Below are 10,452 nucleotides of genomic sequence, written 5' to 3' on the forward strand. Positions count from 1 at the left end.
TAATATATAAAAATTAAAATTAATCGCTGACTGGGGTCTCTTAATTAATTCATAAAAAATCGAAAATCGTGTGATCTCAGATTGCGAGATGGGGGGGCATGGAAACGTAATCCTAACCCACGTTTCAGACGATGGATAAATTTTTTTACTTTTTTATTCGATTTTTCCTCAAAACTCATGTGAGATTCCTTAAATCGAAAAATTTAAAAAAAAGGGGTTTTGCAGATTTTAAATCACTCTTGAGATTCCGTTGGGCCTGAGGGGCCACGGGGAAAAAAAAAGGGTAAATTTCCCCCTCAGAAATTTTTTTTTTTAGGGGGTCCTTAATGCGCCCTTTCGCGGTCATTGAAACGCCCCCGGGCATCTTCGCTCGCCCAGCGCCTAACGGTCTTGTTGCCCGCTGAGAGAAAAAAATAAAAGTATCAGATCCCCCGCTCTGGACTCTCGGTTATAATGCTTGCCGGGCGCTTCTGCCAGCTGAGATCCACGACGCAAAAAATTTTAATTTTATTTATTTTATTATTATTATTTTTAAATTTTTAATTTATTATTTTATTAATATAATTATAATATATATATATATATAAAAATAAATATATATTATTTATTATTTATCGACTAAAGTAGGGGTCTTTTAAATTAAATTCATATAAAAATCGAAATTGGGTCGTGATCTCAGAGCGGGGAGGGGGGATGGACACAACCCTATCCTAAATTTTAACGCGCACGGGATTTTCTTGTTTACTTTTTTGGGAGAGGGGCCCCGTCCAGACCCCAGCGGTTATTCGAGTAAGGTGTGATGTCGTTTCGACTGCCCGAGACCCTAAGGCACCCACTGGCGTGTTGGACGACCCCTTTTGTTTCCCCCTCCGAGATGAATTTTAAAAGAAAAATTCTAAAAAAAAAAATAGATCCATCGACCTGAGACTCTCAAATTAAAACCCGCGTTACCAGTCCCACTCACCTCCCAACCCGAGATCGGAGATTTTTTTGTATGAATTAATTAACGGCGCAAAAATTTTTTTAAAATACTAAAAAAGTATCGGATCCATCGACCGAGACTTGGGGTTTAACCGCTTTGCCGGGGGCCATTTAACCGCCAGTTGGATCCAACGACACAAATTGATTTTATATATTTTTTTTTTTTATATTAGACTGACTACGGGTCCTAATAAATTCAGAAAAAATCGAATATTGGGTCGTGTATTCAGTTTGGGGGTTGGGGGGCAGGGGACAGTAATCCTAACCCCTTTACTTTTTTTTTTCGAATTTTTTTTGGGTTTTCCCTCGAACCCCCGGGGGATCCTTTAAAATCGTAAAATTTAAATAAAAAATCGGGTTTTTGCAATATTTAAATCCTCTCTTAGAGATTCCGTTGGTGCCTGTACGGTGCCACAAGTGAAAAGAAAAGGAGAAATTTCTCCCTCACTAAATTCTTTTTTTTTTTTTTTTTTAGGTGGGTCACGTTAATGCGAACTTTCGCGGGTCATTGGAACGCGAACGGGGATCTTCGTCTCGTTTTTACGCCCCCAAAGGTTTTGCTTTTTACGTCCGAGAGCGGCGACAGAAGCTTTATGTGGAGAAAAGCGTGTCGAGCCCGTCAATGAGCCCTTACAGGCCCCCACTGGCTTTTTGGCAACTCTCTTGCTCGCCCCCCGATCCATAAAATATTAAAAAAAAATTTCATTGAAAATAAGACCCATCGACCTGAACTCTCGGGTTTAACTGCGTTCCCCGGGGCCCGCTAACCTCCCGGGTCTCAGACCGAAAAAATAATTTTTTTTATATATATTTTTTATATTAATATTTATCGACTGACTACAGCTTTAATTAAATTCATACAAATCGAATTTTGGGGGATTTGAGAGTTGAAAGAGGGGGGGGGTAAGAGATAAGAAAACCGAGAGTTTAGATCGACGTCCAATACTTTTTTTTTTTTGTTTTTTTATTCGAGTTTTCCTCGAACTCGTGGGAGTTTCCCTTTTTTAAATCGATAAAAAATCATTTTAAAATGGGGTTTTTGCAATTTTTCGAATTCCTCTTTTAGGTTCCGTTGGGTTTGTACGGTCCCAAGGGTGAAAAAAAAAGGGGGGAATTTTCCCCTTCATTTTTTTTTTTTTTTTTTTTTTTTTTGTCATGTGTACATTGCACGTGACGCGGTAATACGGCCCCCCCGGGTCTTTGGGAGTGTGCAGGGGCACCTTCGTTCGCTTTACACCCCCCCCGAGGGTTTTGTTTGCACGTCCGGAGCGCGTCAGACAGGTCATGTGGAGTAAACGTTCATAAAACGCTCCGCCCCGTTCCGATGACCCATTAAGCCCCCACTGGGTGTTAGGAAAATTTATATGAACAAAAATGAGCCTTCGCGGGTCTTTGGAACGGTAGGGGTACCCTTTCCTCGCTCTAGGGCCCCCAACGGTCTTTTTGCTATGCCCGAGATTGTCGTCAAACGTTATGTGCGAGAAAACCCCGTTGATGAACGCTCTTCGACCGTTCGATGAGCCCTTATAGGCACCCCTGGGTTTTGGGGACACTTTGCCGCCCCCGACCTAATTTTAAAAAAAAAATTCTAAAAAAAAAAAGAGTAGACCATCGACCGAGACTCTCATAAAACCTCGTTGCCTTTGCCCACTAAAACCTGCCAACCCGAGAGAGAATCGACTTCTAAATTTTTGTATGAATTAATTAACGGGATAAAGTTTTTAAAATTAATAAAAAAAATTATCAAAAAATTCGGATCCCCCTTTGAGACTTGGGTTTTTTTATTCAAATTTTTTATTCGATTTTTCCCTCAAATTCCTTGGGTTTCCTGAAACGATAAAAACTTTCATAAAAATGGGTTTTTTGCAGATTTTTTCAAACCCCCTCTTTTAAGTTTTCCTTTGGTTTTCGGGTACGTGCCACGGGTGAAAAGAAAAGGCAAAATTTTTCCCTCAGAAAAAATTTTTTTTTTACAAGGGTTCGTTAAGCGACCTTTCGGGGGTCATTGGAAGCCCGGGCATCTTTTCTCGTTTTAACACCAAAAAAGGGTTTGCTTCTACGTCCGAGGCGTGTCAGACAGGTTATGTGCGAGTAAAGCTTCGAGGGAGCCTTGCCCTTGTTGCTTGCTTGAATTTGCGAAGTTCTGGTTCCCCGGGGGCCTTTCCCCTTAGGGCCCGGCCTGTTCATTTTATGGGTTCATTTTTTGGTCTGAACTGGGTGTTCCCGGGCGGTGGGTTTCCCCAGCAGGGCCCCCCCTGTAGCCCGTGGTTAGATCTCGCATAATCTCTTACCAGCCGAGGGCTGTGTTCTGGGGGGTTTTTTTAGGAATTGCTGTGCACGCAATTTCCGAAATGTACCAGTTGGCGTTCGGCTCGCCGCAATCATGCAACACCCTCTCTTCACGTTGGTTTGTATTTTGCCAGCCAGTGGAAAACCTAGGCGATTCTGGCAGAAGACTTCGGTACCCCTGTGTTTTTCAGAGGGCCAGTGGGTTTATACCTGTGGCATTGAGTACACCCGGCCCAGGGGGAAATCTTTTCCTCCTGTGAAGCGCGGAGGGAAAGGAGTTTGGGCCTCAAAGACACTTCTCCTAAGAATTTTCGGCTCGAGTATTATCATGGGGTTGGGGGGATACCCCGGGGCCCATTTGGCTAATCTGTCAGCAAGCTATTGCCCCTGATCCCTATATGGGGGGGAACCCGTTTATGATAATTTTTCTACCCCGAGCAAAAATCCTCGTGCTAGTGTGCGGAAAGGTTTCAGGAGGTAGATGTTGCATGGGTGAGCGCTGTGAAGACAGTCACGGCTCCTTTGAGTCTGTTTTTATGACCACGGTCCTTCCTCCGGACGCGTGGCCAGTGCTCCCCGTAGCAACGCCCCTGCCTGACGAGGGAAACTTGTTTTTGTTACCCCATGGTATTGTGGGATCCCTTGCTGCGAAGCCGGCGCCTGCGTGGGGTCAAGGACGACCATTTTATCCCTTAATATGTTCTGCTCCCGGGGGGTGATGGTTGCAAACCTCTGGGTTTCTGCCTTTAGGCTAGGCGTACAAATTTATTCTTTTGTTTCCTTTCATGACCGGGGGAACTCTATCGAGGTTTTGCCCACGGCGGAGCTCGACAAAGTAGGGTGTGGGGAGTCCATGCCGGCCAGAGCGGGTTCTTTGAGTAGGGATTAGCACCCGGCTGTGTGAGACAGCAGGATTGTTTGCAATGCAAACAATTCCTGGGGTCGTTACTTTTCTAGGCGTTGCATTTGTGTTTAGGTTGGTTCCGGGGGCCCGGATGACCCTTTTTAAGAAATTGTGCTGCTGTTTGATCAAATTCGTGGGCCAAAGGGGAGAAGTTTTTTACTGGAGGTTGAGGACCCTTGCCCACCCGGGGCACCCAGAATGACCCGGGGCTTTGTTTTTTGGGCTGTTCCAATCGGTCTTTATATTTTTTCTTAATGCCAAAACAGACGAGGGAGGCATAGTCTAAATGGGGCCCGACAGCAGTAAAGAAATCTTTTTCTCTGGTCGGGCCCCAGCGTCTTCCCCTCATTGCTCTCATGACGACAGTTTTGCCTTGTTCGGGCAAGCAGGTACGGGCCCCGGCGGAAGGAGAGGGTCCGGGCTATCCTTCCCCCAAGGTTTAAAGGTAGTCCTGACCCCTCCAAGGCCTTCCCCGGGTTTTCAGACTTTTGCCTTGAACTCTCTGTCTCAGAGCAGGCTTTGGATTTGGCTTCAGAGACTTTAGTTTTGCCTGCAACACTCCTGGATACCAAAACCCGACAAAAGTGGGCTTTTTTAGGGAGTGTGGTCCCGTGGAGATGATGCAAGCGTCTGAAGGGGATGATCTTTCACCCACTGGGAGGTTTATGTGAGGAACAGGACTTAGGTGTTAAAAAGGGCTGGACTGAGAACCCCCCCCTGTGGCGTTCCCTTTTCTGTGGGAAGGTGTGATAGGTGCCCTTTGGAAAATTGACTTGGCGTTCTATTCCTAAATAGTCACCATCCAAGCAAAAGTTACCTTATTCCTTTTTTTGGGTCAGGCTCTCCTGAATGGGAAGAGGGCTTGCCAATTCGAAGCCTTTCCAGGTCAGGGAAAATACCAAGATGTGCCCCTGTTTATTGTGTCAGAGCGTGGTAGCTGTGGCTCTGCTATACCCCCGGTAACCCGTGGAGGGTTTGTTGGGGGTCCGTTTATGGAGCCGGTTCAGTAATCCCTCGGGATCTTGGGCCCGACAGCTGGGAGAAAGAGGGGAAAACTTCCCCCGGGTTTCCTTTTGGGTTTTGGGTGGAACTTGGTAGCCTTTTCCCGCTCTGGGGGAGAGTGGAAGTTTTTAGGACTTGTTATGAGTTGCGAAATGCAAGCTCACCCACCGTCCCAGGCGGGAGATGATGGGGGGACGAATCCCCTCATCGCCCGGGGCTGAGTTGCACCCGGGTTTTATGACTCTTATTCCCTCGAGAAAAGATAAGTTGAGTTTTCGGGGTTTGGGTTCCCTTCTTGATTGGCAAGCTGTCTGGTTGTAGGGGTTCTTGTTTTGCCCTCAGTTTGGCTGCAGACTGTCCTACCTTCTCGCAGAGAAAATCTTGGCCAGTTGTTGGCCCCCTGCCTGGGGGTCGGTGCGTTTCTCTGGGGCTGACGGCGGTGGCCGCTTGACCCTTGCCATAGCTCTGAGAGGGTGGTAGGTGACGAAAGACTCACACCCTTCCGCCACTTTTTTGCCTCACTCTGTGGCAGTTTTTTTGGGATTCACCCCCGACTAGGTTGTGGGGGGTTCTTTGCCTTCGGAAAGTTTTTGGCAATTTTTTCCTGTGGTTGACCTCCCCAATTTTATCTTGAGTACCAGGTCCTTTAACTCCTGGAACCAGGCCCAGTTTTGGGTTGGCGTGAGGTGCCTCATCAATGGCTTCAAATTGGCTTGTAGCACTTCCACATTTCGCTTGGTGGGTTCATTTTTCTAGCGCGGGCCCAAGGGGCTCTGGACGGCTGGGCCCCTATCCCTGGGGTTGTTTAGTGCCCTAAGGTCACTGTGACGGGCTATCGACAGCCCCGCCAAAACCTCTCCACCAGAGTCCAGTGGCCCCGGGGGAGGTCTAGGACCCCCCCCCTTCACATGCGTTGGTCCGGGTTTAGGGAGCGATGGGGAATGTCCAAACGTTTGGCTTTTGGGGGCCCCCGCATCCCGGGCCCTGCAGGGAGCCGGAGGGGTGTTTTGCATTGAAGTCTCCCCCAAATTTACTCGGGGCGTGTGTGCGGGAAACACATACCTGGCTGAGTCTAAGTACAAAAGTGGGCCGGTGTACACTTGACAATTTAGGGGGACCCCCCGGCCAGTTTAATCCACGGCAAGGTTCAAACTCTTTTCCACAGGCGGTGCATCGGGTATGGGAGCAGGGGAAATTTTTGCTTTTACAGGGTCTCAGGCCCTTTTGCCATCGGAAAAATGGCAGGCGTAGACTGATACCGGAGAAGCGAAAGCTTTTCCCCGATAATGTCTCCTGGAGCATGACGATGTCAATGCCCCTTTACCCCACTATTGCGTGGAGGATGGCACTCCTTGAGGAGAAGCCAGAGATGTTCCCCTGCAGAATATTAGATTGCGGCCCGATTTACAATTTATAGTTACTCAGGAAATCGTCTATTTTGGATTGACAGTTGGTCTAAAACCCATTTGAGATCCTCACGCTTGAGGGTCTCCTTCGGGTGTTAGGCTATCCTGGATCCACTGGGGGTGGAGAGCTTTGGTAACTCGACTTTTCGGTTTTGGGTTTTTTTTTGGCCAGGCTGTTTTTTGTGCATTTGGGTGGGCCTTGCCGGGCGGCTCAGCTTCTTCTGATTCGGGTTTTGGCCTGAAAACAGCCTGGTTTGGGTTGCCGGAGGGATAGCCTGGGTTGGAGTGGGGAGGGAGTCTGACCTGGGGTGAGGGAGAGGATTGGGCTGATTTGGCCCTTCCATCTTCCTTCCCCTTTTGCTTTTACTCTGTTTTAAAGTCGCAGGCACGCGATGCCTTATCCGCCTCTTCCCTTTGGGCCCCGGGCAAGATACTGCCCCTGCTGTGAAATAAATTTATCAGGATTTGACATGTCCCCCCGTTGAAAACATGGTATCTGGTCTGGGAGGACCGTGTGGGGGCTGTTTGGGAAACCTTTTTTTCCGTGGGTTTCCCCCGCACTTTCTTTTTTGGGGGAATCCTGATTGTCGGAATCCCGGTTTTGGCTGGGGGGAGCTTTCTTTCCCCTTAGGAGGTCGGGAAGCCTTTTCGCTTTTTTCCTCCCCCAGACTGGTGCCTGGGGGGGAGGAACAAAGTCTGGTCGCTTCTTAAAACAATTCTTGCCATTTGAGGGCCGCCCCCTTTCCGACGAGCAAGCGGCCCCCGGCGGATGCCTCTTGGCACGTTAGGACATTTGGCTGTTGTGTCCTTCTTTTTTTTTTATGGCCCTTTTGCAGGGTGAAAGGTACCCCAGTTACCCAGACAAGGGTGGAGGTTGGGGTATTTCATTCCCACCAGGACTTGGCCTGGGTTTGGGGTTTCCCCCTTTGACAATCGGGGGCCTCCACACCTGTGGGGGTTTATGCATCACCTCCAATCTATGAGACTGAGAAGCCAAGTAGCACCACTTGACTCTTTTTTCCTCGGGTTCAGTGGGAAGGGCTTTCCTCCCATCTTTTACTCCCTTTTTTTCCGCAGGAAACAAAAGGGGGGCCTGATTTGGGATGATGACATGCCCCGACTCGCGCAACCCATCGACAGCCGGGTTTTGCGCTGGCTTCCCAAGCCTTTACATTTTGGGAGGGAGCGAAGCCCTTTGGTTTTACTGGATTTGAATTGCGGGAAACGCCTTGGGGGTCCAGACTCGCCATCAGAGTCGGCCCCCGGCCCCGGCCGTTTCGGTCCGCCCTTTTTTGGTTTTGTGGCTTTCTCTGGAGGGACCAAACTGTTGGGGGGGGTTTAGCTGGTGTTTTGATTTAGTCAGTGGGGTCGTCTGAGGGGACCAGAGGGCCTTCCTGGTTGGGGCTGGCTGGGGGGCCAGCACAGAGGCCCCCTGTTTGGGCAATCTTGGAAGACAGTTTTTACATGATTTTCCCTCTTGTCCATCATCTTGGGAGCAGGCATGACGTTCATCCCGGGCCGGGGTTTTTTTTTTGCCACCCAGAGGCAGTAAGGTTCAGGGTGGCCCCCGTGATCTGGGCCCCTTTCACGGGCGTCAAAAGTAAGGCTGTCTTGGGGGTTTTTGGTTTATTTTTTTTCCCTATATTGGCAGTGCTTCATCCCCTCACGCCCCACCCCCCCACGGAGTTTCCCAAAAAGGGGGAAATGAGTGCTAGAACCCCTTTAACAGCAAAGGGGGATGATGGATATACCAGCAATTAGCCGTTGCACTGGTACGCACGGACAGTGTGGGTACCAACGGCAGCATGACTGTTTACCTAGCCCCCGAGGGAACCAGCCGTTGACCTGACCCGGGCCCCGGATAGGCCGCCGTCTTCCAAATAGAGGACCAAAAAAGGGTGTTCTAGCCCGGGCTACTCGTGCAGGCATCGCTCAACCCCCAGGGGCTCCCGTTCCCAGCTCACAGGGGCCACGCATGGGAAACAGTGGGTAGGTGTCAACCTCTGGGAGTATCCCCGAGGGAGCCTTTCCACTACAGGACATCATTGATGGGAACAAATTCTGCTCCCTCAGTGAGGAAGGGGGCTCTTTCACTTTTTCCAGGCAGTTCCCTCCCCTCCCAAGGGGGCCTGACCTTTTTCAAAAGGGAAACCCTTTTTCTCTGAAAGCCCAAAGGTTGTTTCACTTTATTGAGAAAAGAGGGGGGTCCTGCACCCGTTTCCCGTCGTTCCTTATCCCTCTAAAACAGCCCCCAAGACTGTTTCACCACAGTGAGGGGAAAATTAACATTTTTCCGGAGGTCCCATGCAGAAAAAAGGTTTTTTTAAGGGAATCCCTTTCTCTCGAAACTCCAAAGGATGTTTTCACCTCAGGGAGAAGGGGGGTCTTTACCTGTTCCCGTAAGCTCCTTTGTCCCCCTGAAACAGCCAACCAGACTGTTTTCATCACAGTGGGGGAGAGGGGTGACTTTTTTCCCGGCAGTTTTTTTGGCAGAGGGGTTTAACGTGAATCCTCTTTTCCCCTGAAACCCAAAATTTTTACCTCAGTGAGAGTAGAGGGGACCCGTACTGTTCCAGTAAATTTCCTCATCCCTTGAAATAGCCAACCAGACTATTTTATCACAGTGAGGGAGAGAGACTAATTTTTTCCCGTACTTCCTATCACCGGACGGGAACTTGAGTTTGTCTGCAGCTGCTATTAGCAGAAACCCGGCTGAAGGCCCGACATGGGGGCTCTACCTGCCCACGCCCTATTTTGAAAGAAAAAAATGGGGAGTCAAAGATGGGCTGCCAGACAGTCCCTACAAAAAAAATGGCAACCCATGCACCCGTAAGGGAGGCCCTTTTAAGGGGCCCCCCGCCCCACCCTCCCCTGCGGGGGTAAAAGGCTCCCACGTCCGAGCACGCGCCCCAAGAGGGGGGCCAGGTTTTACCAGAAGGTGTCACAGAGTTATCCCAAGCCGAAAATTTGTAAGAAAAGGGAGGCTGGAAAGGGGACGAAGTACTGCAAGCAATAGCCCGTGCATCAAACAATGGGGGCGCGTCCGTCCGGGAAGCGGAAAGCCCAGGCCGAGATTGCAGGGACGGGCGGGTGCATCTCTTTTAAAATGCCCTGCAAAAGCCCCACATCGAGGGGTCTGGTGACTCTTTTTGGGGTTTTGCTGGGCCCCCCGCTGCGCCCCTCCCCCACCCTTGCCGGAACCGATCCTCCCTTTTCTCTGAATCGTCCAATTAAGGGGCCCCATTTTCCGCAGGGGGAGAGGGGGGGAGAGGAGAGGAGATGTCCCTTTTCTTTAGCTGGATGTCCTTCCTTTTCCAAACCCCCCTTTTCTCTTTGGACCCCTCGATGAGTCTATAGGCACCCCCTGGCGTGTTGGACGACTTTTTTTTTTTTTCACGTGGGCTTGCCTGACCGGTAATGGCTCCCCCCGGGGATTTGGGGCGTACGGGGATTTTTCGTTCGGTCTACCCCCACCCACGGCCCCCCCCCCCCCCCCCCGCTTTCTTGTCCCCAGAGCTCCCGGGCAGACAGCTTGTGGAGTAAAGCTGTCGATGAACGCTTTCGACCATTTTTTTGATGAGCCCTTGTAGGCAGCCATTGGCGTGTTAGGTGACTTCATATAACACGTTAATGCGGCCTTTCGCGAGTCGTTGGAACGCGCACGAGCATCGTTTCGCTCTACACGCCCAACGGTCTTGCTTGCTACGCCCGAGAGCGTCGTCAGATAGCGTCATATGCGAGTAAAGTTTGTCGATGAACGCTCTTTGACCGTCCGATGAGTCCTTATAGGCACCCTTGGCGTTTTGGGCCCAATCCTTTGGGGCCTTCCGACGATGTTTAAAGGAACAATTCTTTGAAAAAGGTTTGGTT

Source organism: Penaeus monodon, chromosome 44 (genome assembly GCF_015228065.2).
Source record: "Penaeus monodon isolate SGIC_2016 chromosome 44, NSTDA_Pmon_1, whole genome shotgun sequence".
NCBI lineage: Eukaryota > Metazoa > Arthropoda > Malacostraca > Decapoda > Penaeidae > Penaeus > Penaeus monodon.